The sequence below is a fragment of the Ovis canadensis genome, chromosome 18 (assembly GCF_042477335.2).
Source record: "Ovis canadensis isolate MfBH-ARS-UI-01 breed Bighorn chromosome 18, ARS-UI_OviCan_v2, whole genome shotgun sequence".
NCBI lineage: Eukaryota > Metazoa > Chordata > Mammalia > Artiodactyla > Bovidae > Ovis > Ovis canadensis.
Genome location: NC_091262.1, coordinates 59,899,710 through 59,913,949, shown reverse-complemented (window position 1 = coordinate 59,913,949; position 14,240 = coordinate 59,899,710). Strand labels below are relative to the sequence as shown.

The following is a 14,240-nucleotide window of genomic DNA, read 5'->3' as shown; positions in this document are numbered from 1 at the left end:
TGAAAAAGGAAATTAACTAAATAATTCAAGAGAAGAGCTGTGTCTGTCAACATTCTTCAAATGCAGACCACTGCTATTGTTTTCCTATGCCCAGTTGAATCTAAGAATTCCACCTATAATTTGGGAGTTTGGGCTTGACATATACATACTACTATATTTAAAATTTTAATAGATAAGCAACAAGAACTTACTGTGTAGCACAGGGAACTCTGTTCAATATTCTGTAATAATCTAAATGGGAAAAGAATTTGAAAAAGAATAGATATATGTACATTATTTGAATCACTGCACTGTACACCTGAAACTAATAAAACATTGTAAATCAACTATAATATAAAACAAAAATTTTTAAAAAGAATCCCACCTGTGTGTTCAATGCGTCTGTTCTTCATTCTAAGATGTATTGTGGGAGTAAATTAATTTACCAAGCAGGCCTTGGGAACTGGAACTTGGATAAAGTTATGAGCCCTGGGGCTTTCCTTAGTCCTGTTCTTGTCTTTTGTTCTGTCTTCACGCCTGTTCTCATATTAAAGGCTCTATCCCTTAATTTCTCCACTGGAAAAATAAATATATATATTGTGTAATTCTCTCCCCTGGCTAACTTACAGAGATGTTGCAAGATTATTAGAGCTATTATTCAAGAAAGCTTTTGAGCTGTTGATAAAAAGGTGCTAGATAAATTCAATATTACAGTTATTATTTTCATTATTCACATCTATCCTTTGGTGAAAGTCTACATATAACATGTTATTATTGTCTCCTTAGGTTAATAGCAGCTTTGTCCTTCTTCCCCTCACTCTTAACATCCAACACAGTAATGATAGTATGTTTATGTATTTCCAACATTTTCCCTTCCAATTACCATTAGGCTATTTCAGGCCTATATTTTATTCACTAGATGACATACAACAATATTAGTATGACACAGAACTGGCAAATACATTAATCCACTAATGAAAATAAAATTATACTATTTATTTCTTAATCTCTGATCCATTAGGTAATTTTTGACAGTGGCATGTTGATTGTAGACACCTAAAAATATGAATTTTTTCTCTTTTGGAGCAGTTTCTCAAATAATCATTCTTCTGGAATTTGGTTCAGTTCATCTAGATTTTCTTATTTTACATGAAACAATAGAACACTCAATTTTTTAAGACTAAAGCTTTAGTAAATAGATGAAATGTTTTATTAAGTATGAAAAGTCCACCAACACGTCCACTGGAAGGAATTAACTCACTTCTAGTTGCCAGAGAGAAATGAAGGTACCTTGATACCAAATATCAAATTTAAGTTCCCAAAGGGCCAATTCCTCAGAGATGATCAATGAACCACACTCACCAGAATCTCCAGGGAACTAGTTAAGAGACAGATACCTTAGACCTTGGGCTTCCCAGATGGCACTCGTGGCAAAGAACCCCCCTGCCAATGCAGGAGACACAATAAACGTGGGTTCAACCTCTTGGTCAGGAAGATCCCCTGGAGAAGAAAATGGCAACATTATTGCCTGGAAAATCCCCATGGACAGAGGAACCTGGCTGTGGTCACAAAGAGTCAGACATGACTACATGCACAGCATGACGTAGCATGCACAGCAGCACCTCAGCCCTAGCCTAGACCCATTGAGTTCAAACCATGTTGGGCTTTGGCTGGCCTGATTTAAAAATTTAAAATACAAGTACAAAATATACAAATGAAAGTGCTCTTACTGGGGCTCAGGAGCCCACAGGGAGGTCTTAAGCACAGCAAAGTTTGAAAGCCACTGGCCAAGGAGATACAGATTAGAATTCACAATGAAATATCACTATACACCCTCTAAAGTAGCTAAAATTAAAAAGGACTGACAACACTGAATGCTGCTGATGACGCAGAGCAACTGGAATTTTCACACACTGGTTATGAGAGTATAAAATGGTCCAAAAGGCCTTTGTAAAAAGGCCTGACAGTGTCTTATAAAACTAAACATTAAAAAAAAAAAATACACCTACCCTACCACTTGGCAATTCCACTCAAGTATTCAGCCAAGAGAAATGAAAATTTTCTCTTCACGTGAAGACTTGTACAAGAATGTTTACAGCAACTTTACTCATAATAGCCCAAACTGAAAATAGCCCAGGTATTTGTCAATAGCAGACGGGGAACAAACCAACCATCATGTATTAATTCAATGCAATATAATCTGGCAATCAAAGGGAAGGAGGTACTGATACAAGCAATAACATGATGAACCTCAAAAACATACTCAGAGAAAGAAGTCTTATATACAGGTGTATACACTGTATGATTTCATTTATTTGGAGTTCTGGAACAAGAGCTGCTCTATGGTGAAAAAACTGAAACAGTGCTTTCCTCTATCAGAAAGGAGGTGGGGGTTAAATGACAAGGGGCATGGGAGAACTTTCTGGTGCGATGGTGATGTTCTGTTTCTTGCTAAGCATTTGAGTTACTAAGATGAAAGCTTGTCAAAGTTTGTTGAAAAGTATACTTAAGAGTTGCACATATTATTTATTGTAAATTTCACCTGAAAAGAAAAAATGCAATGCAATATTCCATTCTACTTTATGATGTATTATGCTGAAATATTAAACAGTATACTGATGTTTGAAGCCACTTTGAAACGTATCCCAAAATTTTAGGTGAATACAAGGTTGGACACACACGGTAAAACATTACAGTAAAATGTTAATACTAAGACCTAGATGGTGGCTATATGAGAGTTTAAACTTCTTTTACCTTCTTTATGTTTGGTATTTTTCAAAATTAAATACTGGATGAAAAACAAATCACTGACCTAAGGGAACCACAGTTTTCTGACTGGGGCCTAATTTTGAAGAGGTTTCTTCTATCTCCAGCTTCAGGTGCTGCTGCTGCTGCTGCTAAGTCGCTTCAGTTGTGTCCGACTCTGGGCGACCCAATAGATGGCAGCCCACCAGGCTCCCCCGTCCCTGGGATTCTCCAGGCAAGAACACTGGAGTGGGTTGCCATTTCCTTCTCCAATGCATGCAAGTGAAAAGTGAAAGTAAAGTCACTCAGTCATGTCCGACTCTTAGCAACCCCATGGACTACAGCCCACCAGACTGCTCTGTCCATGGGATTTTCCAGGCAAGAGTACTGGAGTGGGGTGCCATTGCCTTCTCTGCCATCTTCAGGTACCCTCTCACCAAAACCACCAAGGAGGAAGGAGTCATTCTGATTGCCCTCCACACCTCAAGCTGTCTACCTGGAACAGGGATGTTCAGACTTACCCTCAACGGAAAGAATTCGTCCTTGTCAGAGTTCTCCTTTCACCCCGTCCTGAACACCAACTTTGAGTCTCCTTTTCCTTGTTGCTGTAAACTTTCTGCACTTCATTTTCTTTTCTATTGAGAAACACATTTTTTCTGCTTATCTAAGTCATAACAGAGAATAGGGTTCTTCAAACACTTAAAACTTCACCTTTAGCATGGTGACCAGCCTTCATTTAACACACATCTGAATGGTGCTTGCTTCGGAGAGACAACTAATAGCTCACACTGCAACAGCTCTTAGCTCTTGGGTTCTCAGCATCATACTCTTTCATATCTCTCTCAGGGAATGACTTTGGTGAACCACCCTCTGTACTAGACACACTCTGCTGAACACAGGAGATGAGAGTTTGCTTTTTAAGTTCTGTTTGTGATTTTGGACTTCCCTGATGGCTCAGTAGGTAAAGAATCTGCCTGCAATGCAGGAGATACAGGAGACATTAGTTTGATCTCTGAATGGGGAAGATCTCCTGGAGAAGGGCATGGCAACCCACTTCAGTATTCTTGCCAGGAAAATCCTATGGCTAGAGGAGCCTGTGGGCTAAGGTCCATAGGGTAGCAAAGAGTTGGGCACAACTGAAGCGATTGAGCATGCATGTGATTGCCTTACTTACCTGGTTTCTCTCCTTCAGACCAGGCATAATTAGCAAGCAATTGGCAGGAAGATATTAACAATTATCAGACTGACATATTCTATTCTGTAATAGACACATTATGGTGATCCATTAAGCAAAAAAAGGGTTCCTGAAATCCTGTAAGAATCACTTCTTCCTATATGGAGACAGTTAGGTCTGTTGTTTACTTGAGGTCCTAATCTATCATTGTGGGCTAAAAAATTATTCTAGTGGGTGGGACTGCTGAAGGTCAAGTTCATGCTTTTAAATCCTTGGAAGATGTATCACTGGTTTAAGACAGGTTAGTACAGAAAAAAGGATGGTCTTATTTGAAAGCTTTCTTATTTTATGCTTCTATTTGCAAGATTTACACTTTGAGTTTTCAACAAGTTACAAAAGTAATTTACATACTTAATGTAAAACATTTGGAAAACACAGAAAAACATAGAATGAAAATAACAAAATTCACCTATCATTCCACCTCTGGAGACAAATGCTACTGCCTTTTTGATATATGTTGGTTTTGTTTGCTGTGTTTCAGTTACCTCTATCTGACACCCACTTTTACACATAAGAATTATTAATTATTTGCTTTTATTTTATATATTTCTATGTGATATTATTATATTACTTATGTTATGTTCCTATTCCAGAAGTGTTCAAGGCAACTTAAGTCTAACTACATTCATGATGTTTTTATTGAATATTATTTTTCATAGAAAATAAAACTAATAAGAGGCTCTGTAAAATATTCAAATAATTAAAAATATACTTAGCGGGAAAAGCATAGTTCTTACAGTCCCACTCTACAGCAATATCATCATTAGTAGATTGACATGTCTTTTCAATTATCCCTTTCTGCTAATTAAAGTAGACAGATATAATTTTTATAAAAAAATAGACTATGCTATACATATTGCTCTATAATTTATTTATTAGTAGACATTTAGATTATTGGGCTTCCCTGGCAGCTCAGTCAGTAAGGAATCTGATTGCAATGCATGAGACCTGGGTTCAATCTCTAGTTCGGAAAGATCCCCTGGAGAAGGAAATGGCAAACCACTCCAGTATTCTTGCCTGGAAAATTCCATGGACAGGGAGACTGGCGGGCTACAGTCCATAGATTGCAAGAGTCGGACACGACTGAACAACTAAAACCACCAGATTATATTTTAATTCCTGGCTATTGTATTTAATTATGCAATGGCTATATTTCAACAGAATGAAGTTTCATGTAAGTTAGTCTGAGTAGGATATCTGTGTAACAATCACTCTCAACATCTCAGCTATTTAGGTCAAAATAATTAATTGCTTGTTCACACCATAGCCTCACACCGGTTGGTGATGGGCTGTGTTCATTCAGGGCTTCAACCTCCTTCATCTTATGACTCCACTCTTTTGTTGGTCCTTGACCTCCCATAGGCATTCTGCCTATGGCTGGGGAAATTAGCTCAGTTCAGTTCAATCAGTTCAGTCGCTCAGTCGTATCCGACTCTTTGCGACCCCATGAATTGCAGCACGCCAGGCCTCCCTGTTCATCACCATCTCCCGGAGTTCACTCAGACTCACGTCCATCGAGTCCGTGATGCCATCCAGCCATCTCATCCTCTGTCATCCCCTTCTCCTCCTGCCCCCAATCCCTCTCAGCATCAGAGTCTTCTCCAATGAGTCAACTCTACGCATGAGGTGTCCAAAGTACTGGAGTTTCAGCTTCAGCATTGTTCCCTCCAAAGAAATCCCAGGGCTGATCTCCTTCAGAATGGACTGGTTGGATCTCCTTGCAGTCCAAGGGACTCTCAAGAGTCTTCTCCAACACCACAGTTCAAACGCATCAATTCTTCAGCGCTCAGCTTTCTTCACAGTCCAACTGTCACATCCATACATGACTACTGGAAAAACCATAGCCTTGACTAGATGGACCTTTGTGGGCAAAGTAATGTCTCTGCTTTTCAATATGCTATCTAGGTTGGTCATAACTTTTCTTCCAAGGAGTAAGCGTCTTTTAATTTCATGGCTGCAATCACCATCTGCAGTGATTTTGGAGCCCAGAAAAATAAAGTCTGACACCGTTTCCACTGTTTCCCCATCTATTTCCCATGAAGTGATGGGACCAGATGCCATGATCTTTGTTTTCTGAAGAGCTTTAAGCCAACTTTTTCACTCTCCTCTTTCACTTTCATCAAGAGGCTCTTCAGTTCCTCTTCACTTACTGCCATAAGGGTGGTGTCATCTGCATGTCTGAGGTTAGTGAGATTTCTCCTGGCAATCTTGATTCCAGCTTGTGCTTCTTCCAGCACAGCGTTTCTCATGATGTACTCTGCATAGAACTTAAATAAGCAGGGTGACAATATACAGCCTTGACGTACTCCTTTTCCTATCTGGAATCTATCTGTTGTTCCATGTCCAGTTCTAACTGTTGCTTCCTGACCTGCATATAGGTTTCTCAAGAGGCAGGTCAGGTGGTCTGGTATTCCCATCTCTTTCAGAATTTTCCACAGTTTCTTGTGATCCACACAGTCAAAGGCTTTGGCATAGTCAATAAAGCAGAAATAGATGTTTTTTCTGGAACTCTCTTGCTTTTTCCATGATCCAGCAGATGTTGGCAATTGGATCTCTGGTTCCTCTGCCTTTTCTAAAACCAGCTTGAACATCTGGGAATTCACAGTTCACGTATTGCTGAAGCCTGGCTTGGAGAATTTTGAGCATTACTTTACTAGCGTGTGAGATGAGTGCAATTGTGTGGTCGTTTGAGCATTCTTTGGCATTGCCTTTCTTTGGGATTGGAATGAAAACTGACCTTTTCCAGTCTTGCGGCCACTGCTGAGTTCTCCAAATTTGCTGGCATATTGAGTGCAGCACTTTCACAGCATCATCTTTCAGGATTTGAAACAGCTCAGTTGGAATTCCATCACCTCCACTAGCTTTGTTCGTAGTGATGCTTTCTAAGGCCCACTTGATTTCACACTCCAGTATGTCTGGCTCTAGGTGAGTGATCACACCATCATGATTATCTGGGTCATGAAGATCTTTTTTGTACAGTTCTTCTGTGTATTCTTGCCACCTCTTCTTAAAATCTTCTGCTTCTGTTAGGTCCATACCATTTCCGTCCTTTATCGAGCCCATCTTTGCATGAAATGTTCCCTTGGTATCTCTAATTTTTTTGAAGAGATCTCTAGTCTTTCCCATTCTGTTCTTTTTCTCTATTTCTTTGCATTAATTGCTGAGGAGGGCTTTCTTATCTCTTCAATAGACTATCAAAAAGCTCACACATCCCCTACAATTACCTAAGCCTGGAGGTGATCTACATCACTTTCATTCACATTCCACTGGATTCACTAGCCACATGGCTCTATCTACATGCAGTCCAGGCACACCCAGGAAAGAAAAAAACCACAGGCATTGGCCACGCCTAATAGCTCTCATGACATGTTTACTAAACTTACATGTGCATGATTGTATGCAAGTCACTTCAGTGTGTCTGACTCGTTGCAACCCTACGGTCTGTAGCCCACCAGACTTCTCTGTTCAAAGGATTCTCTAGGCAAGAATACTGGAGTGGATTGCCATTCCCTCCTCCAGGGGATCTTCCCAACCCCAAAATCAAACCCAAAACTCTATGCCTCTTGCATTGGCAGGCGTGTTCTTTACCACTAGCACCACCTTGGAAGTCCTACCAAACTTGAAAGTGTGAAAGTGTTAGTCACTCAGTCGTGTCCAACTGTTTGTGAGCCCACGGACTGTAGCCCATCAGGCTCCTCTGTCCATGGAATTCTCCAAGCAAGAATACTGGAATGGATTGCCATTCCCTTTTCCAGGGGGTATAGATGCAGAGATCTAACCCCACTCTCTGGCATTGCAGGCAGACTCTACCATCTGTGCCACCAGGGAAGCCTATAAACTTACACCATAGGATAAATTCATAAACATGGAATTGCTGAGTTAAATGTTCAGTTCAGTTCAGTCATTCAGTTGTGTCCAACTCTCTGCAACCCCACGAACCGCAGCTCACCAGACCTCCCTGTCCATCACCAACTCCCAGAGTTCATTCAAACTCATGTACATTGAGTAGGTGATGGCATCCAACCATCTCATCCTCTGTCGTCCCCTTCTCCTTCTGCCCCCAAACTTTCTCAGCATCAGGGTCTTTTCAAATAAGTCAGCTTGCCGCATCAGGCGGCCAAAGTTTTGGAGTTTCAGCTTCAACATCAGTCCTTCCAATGAACATTCAGGACTGATCTCCTTTAGGGGGACTGGTTGGATCTCCCTGCAGTCCAAGGGACTCTCAAGAGTCTTCTCCAACACCACAGCTCAAAAGCATCAATTCTTCAGTGCTCAGCTTTCTATATAGTCCAACTCTCACATCCATACATGACTACTGGAAAAACCATAGCCTTGACTAGATGGACCTTTGTCAGCCAAGTAATGTCTCTGCTTTTTAATATGCTGTCTACATTAGTCATAACTTTCCTTCCGAGTAGTAGCGTCTTTTAATTTCATGGCTGCAATCACCATCTGCAATGATTTTGGAGCCCCCAATAATAAAGTCTGACACTGTTTCCACTGTTTCCCCATCTATTTTTCATTAAATGATGGGACCAGATGCCATGATCTTAGTTTTCTGAATGTTGACCTTAAGCCAACTTTTTCACTCTCCTCTTTCACTTTCATCAAGAGGCTCTTTAATTCTTCTTCATTTTCTGCCATAAGGGTGGTGTCATCTGCATGTCTGAGGTTACTGATATTTCTCCCGGCAATCTTGATTCCAGCTTGTGCTTCCTCCAGCCCAGCATTTCTCATGATGTACTCTGCATAGAATTTAAATAAGCAGGGTGACTATATACAGCCCTAACATACTCCTTTTCCTATTTGGACCAGTCTGTTGTTCCATGTCCAGTTCTAACTGTTGCTTCCTGACGCGCATACAGGTTTCTCAAGAGGCAGATCAGGTGGTCTAGTATTCCCATCTCTTTAAGAATTTTCCAGGTTTATTGTGATCCACACAGTCAAAGGCTTTGGCATAGTCAATAAAGCAGAAATAGATGTTTTTCTGGAACTCTCTTGTTTTTTCGATGATCCAGCAGATGTTGGCAATTTGATGTTCACTTTGCTGGAGCGGCCATGAAGAGATACCTCACGTCCAAGGTAAGAGAAACCCAAGTAAGATGGTAGGCACTGAGAGAGGGCATCAGATGGCAGACAGACTGAAATCACAATCACAGACAACTAGCCAATCTGATCACATGGACCACAGCTTGTCTAACTCAATGAAACTAAGCCATGCCATGTGGGGCCACCCAAGACGGGTGGGTCATGATGGAGACATCTGACAGAATGTGGTCCACTGGAGAAGAGAATGGCAAACCACTTCCGTATTCTTGCCTTGAGAAACCCATGAACAGTATGAAAAGGCAAAAATATAGGACAATGAAAGATTAACTCCCCAGGTTGGTAGGTGCCCAATATGCTACTGGAGAAGAATGGAGAAATAACTCCAGAAAGAATGAAGGGATGGAGCCAAAACAAAAACAACACCCAGTTGTGGATGTGACTGGTGATAGAAGCAAGGTCTAATGCTGTAAAGAGCAATATTTCATAGGAATCTTAGAATGTTAGGTCCATGAATTAAGGCAAATTGGAAATGCTCATAAAGGAGATGGCAAGAGTGAACATCAACACTGTAAGAATCAGTGAACTAAAATGGACTGGAATGGGTGAATTTAACTCAGATGACCATTATATCTACTAGTGCAGGCAGGAATCCCTTAGAGGAAATGGAGTAGACATCATAGTCAACAAGAGAGTCCAAAATGCAGCACTTGGGTACAATGTCAAAAACAACAGAATGATCTCTATTTGTTTCCAAGGCAAAACATTCAGTATCATGGTAATCCAAGTCTATGCCCCGACCAGTAACACTGAAGAAACTGAACAGTTCTATCAAGACATACAAGAGAGATGTTATGGGGAGGGAGGTGGGAGGGGGGTTCATGTTTGGGAACGCATGTAAGAATTAAAGATTTTAAAATTAAAAAAATAAAAAACTTAAAAAAAAGAAGAAATACCAAAAAAAATAAAATAAAATATTATTTTTATCACACACACACACAAAAAGACATACAAGACCTTCTAGAACTAACACTCAAAAAAAGATGTCTTTTTCATTATAGGGGACTGGAATGCAAAAGTAGGAAGTCAAGAAATACCTGGAGTAACAGGCAAATTTGGCCTTGGAGTACAGAATGAAGCAGGGTAAAGGATAATCGAGTTTTACCAAGAGAACGCACTGGTCATAGCAAACACCCTCTTCCAACAAAACAACAGAAGACTCTACACACGGACATCACCAGATGGCCAACATGGAAATCAGATTGATTATATTCTTTGCAGCTATAGATGGGGAAGCTCTATACAGTCAGCAAAGACAAGACCAGGAGCTGACTGTGGCTCAGATCATGAACTCCTTATTGCACAATTCAGACTTAAATTGTAGAAAGTGGGGAAAATCACTAGACCATTCAGGTATGACCTTAATCAAATCCCTTATGATTACACAGTGGAAGTGACAAATAGATTTAAGGGACTGTATCTGATAGACAGAGTGCCTGATGAACTATGGACAGAGGTTTGTGACATTGTACAAGAGACAGGGATCAAGACCGTTCCCAGGGAAAATGAAATGCAAAAAAGCAAAATGGCTGTCTGAGGAGGCCTTACAAATAGCTGTGAAAAGAAGAGGAGCAAAAAGCAAAGGAGAAAAGGAAAGATATAAGCATCTGAATGCAGAGTTCCAAAGAATAGCAAGGAGAGATAAGAAAGCCTTCCTCAGCGATCAATGCAAAGAAATAGAGGAAAACAACAGAATGGGAAAGACTAGAGATCTCTTCAAGAAAATTAGAGATACCAAGGGAACATTTCATGCAAAGATGGGCACAATAAAGGATAGAAATGGTATGGACCTAACAGAAGCAGAAGATATTAAGAAGAGGTGGCAAGAATACACAGAAGAACTGTACAAAAAAGATCTTCATGACCCAGATAATCATGATGGTGTGATCACTCACCTAGAGCCAGACATCCTGGAATGTGAAGTCAAGTGGGCCTTAGAAAGCATCACTACGAACAAAGCTAGTGGAGGTGATGGAATTCTAGTTGATCTATTTCAAATCCTAAATGATGATGCTGTGAAAGTACTACACTCTATATGCCAGCAAATTTGGAAAACTCAGCAGTGGCCACAGGACTAGAAAAGGTCAGTTTTCATTCCAATCCCAAAGAAAGGCAATGCCAAAAAATGCTCAAACGACTGCACAATTGCACTCATCTCACACACTAGTAAAGTAATGCTCAAAATTCTCCAAGCCAGGCTTCAGCAATATGTGAACCGTGAGCTTCCAGATGTTCAAGCTGGCTTTAGAAAAGGCAGAGTCAAAGGTTATGAACACTTTGATGCCCAACTATTATCTGAAAATTGAACCAACTTATACTCTACCAATAGTGATGTTAAGACTGTCTCATACTGCACATTTTATCAACACAAACCATTTTCATTTCTTTAAGAATTTGTCAATTGAAAGATGAAAAGTACTACCTTGGAGTTTTCCTTTGCATATACTATTTATCAGAGAGGGCACGTATCTTTTCATAGGTTTTAAGTCATGTACATTTCTTTTGCCAAATGTGTATTTCTATCCTTTGGCATTTTTCAATTGGGTTCTGTTTAGTTCAGTTCAGTTGCTGTCGTGTCTGACTCTTTGCGACCCCGTGAATCACAGCACCCCAGGCCTCCCTGTCCATCACCAACTCCCGGAGTTCACTCAGACTCACGTCCATCGAGTCAGTGATGCCATCCAGCCATCTCATCCTCTGTCGTCCCCTTCTCCTCCTGCCCCCAATCCCTCCCAGCATCAGAGTCTTTTCCAATGAGTCAACTCTTCTCATGAGGTGGCCAAAGCACTGGAGTTGCAGCTTTAGCATCATTCCTTCCAAAGAAATCCCAGGGTTGATCTCCTTATATGCTATTTTATAGTAACTATTTAGGAATTATATCAACTTTTGTCATATATCTTACAAATATTTCCACAACAGTTATTAGTTAACTTTATGTGATCACTTAGCATATTGAATTAATATTGTACATGAAGTCTAACGTGTGAGTTTTCCATTTATGGTTTCTGACTTCACTGTAATACTTTGAAAGACCTTCCTAAACAAAAGATTATAAAAATACTCGCTAGTATTTCCCTCTAGTACTTTTATGAATTTATACTCTATACTTGAACCTTAGTCAATGACCAATGTGAGAAGTTGGAAAACAAAAACAAAGAACAACAGAACAAAGAAAAATAATCACTGACCATGCATCGCTCAAAGATAATCACTATAAACATGTGGTCTATGTCTCTTGGCCTATTTTTTGCCACTATGCAATACCATCTAGCTAAGACAATAATATCCATATACTGTGTTACACTGTAATATGTTATAGAAAAGGCAACTAGAATAAATATGTGCTATCAAGAGACTTTTTGAAAAATTTCAGCTTTGTTGGGCTTCTTCAAAATCTAAAGAATACTTACCCCATTGTAGAAATATACAGAAAAGTAACTCAGCTAACAATGTGTATGAAAGTGAAGTTATAAGTACAAAGTTTTCCTATCAGTGATATGAGAAATTGGGAAAAAAACTAAGAACCATGCATATCACTTTACTGTTACTGAACAGCTTATCCTCACTAAGAGAATAGCTTTCCTAATCTGACTCCAAAAGTCTTTTTACAAAATGATACACTCTATTTAATATCTATTTTTAAATGAGGCATTATATACAAAACGTAGTTACAATGTTGAAATTTACTAGAAAATTATACCTAAAAGTAGTCATATATTCTTTATATTTCTGTAACAGTTATATGCCTTCTATAAGAATCACTGTAAATTTTCATAAGTTTCTGAAGGTAATTTATTTAGTAGGCTGTTGCAATGGGATATGTTTCCCTTTCCCAACACTCCTAGGAATCCTTAAACTACAGAGCAACCTTCACAGATATTTTAATCAATGTGATAAACAGAATTTAGTATCTTTACTAAATAATACTGAAGATGCAGATGACCTGCAGCCAAACCTCAGCCTGCAAAACCCAATCCCCTTACCCTTAAGGGCCATCATTGTCCTGAGTAGAGTCCTAAAGTGATACTGGGGGTGTACTTACCTCTGAAAGCAGCCTTTCTGCTCCCTAGGCCTCAACTGCATTCCTGGATATGAAAAGTCACCAAAAATTCCTTCTCACCCTCCCTAGCCTCAGTTGAAGCTTCATCTTTTCTTTATGGACACTGGTTCCACAGTGACAACTTTGTGATTGCTTTAGCTTCTGGATTGAGAAGCTGCACACAGGTAGACAACTGTCACCACCTGTCTAACCCATCTTCTTCCACCAATAACTGGAGAAAAGAAAGAAATCACAAACTCTTTCTCTTCTTCTACCTATGAATTTTCCTGCCTCAGAATCACCTTCCTTGACAACTGAGCCATTCATCCTTATCCATCACATTATGAAATCTGCCATCAATTCATTTTATTTAAAATATTATGTAAACTCATTTTCAGAGAAATTATGGCTATAACTTAAAAATTTTTTAAGCTGACAACTATTTTCACTGGTTATTCTAGGAGAGCAACAGAGTTCCTCTTGAAGAGAAAAACTGCTCTTTGGTTTGGGAAAGCATCCAGTGTGCTTTTTTAAGGACTCTAGGAGAGCCCAGCTGGAGAGGGTGAGCCTGAGGGAGAGCCAGATTTCTCCGCATCACAAAGTTTTGGGAATTTCAGAGTGGGTTCCTCCCACCACTACAGGGCTAAGGAGGCTCAGACCTTGAAAGAGGGACTGAAAACAGAAAGCTTTCTTAAGAGTCTAGACAGCAGGTCTCAGAAATTTACTGAGAGGGTTGCTGATAAGGGGCTCCTCCAGGCAGAGATTTCAGGTAACTTTAACAATAGTGCTACTGTATGTTCAACTTTAAATTGTTCCCTATTTTATACTAGAATTCCCCTGTATTATGCTTACAAAGCAACAAAATGTAATGAAACCCTGGTAGTCACAAAGCAATCATCATGAAGAATAGAGCAATGAGTCCCTATTTTGAAGCTAAAAGCCACTAGAATAACCTGGGTCACCATGTAGGAGCCACAGCTGAGGGAAGAGAAGAAATCAGGAAAAGTCAGAAGCAAGAGTTTAGAGCAAGAAAAACTAGGAAGAACTAAGTTTCAACTTCAGAATCTGCAGAGGAATCAGAGAATGTGTTGGGCTTTCCATAATATATAGAATGGTTAGTAAATAAAAGGGTGGCTC

The 14,240-nt window shown here is 39.7% G+C and overlaps 1 long non-coding RNA gene across 1 annotated transcript; it reads right to left on the bottom strand.

Annotated features, from left to right (window-relative positions):
* Positions 1–364: 364 nt before the first annotated feature.
* LOC138423151 (uncharacterized) lies at positions 365–13,443 on the bottom strand. Its single transcript, XR_011250146.1, has 4 exons — positions 13,107–13,443; positions 3,246–3,359; positions 1,377–1,479; positions 365–555 (listed from the first exon to the last, which is right to left on the bottom strand). It is a non-coding gene; the product is annotated as an uncharacterized lncRNA (long non-coding RNA).
* Between the last annotated feature and the right edge of the window lie 797 nt (positions 13,444–14,240).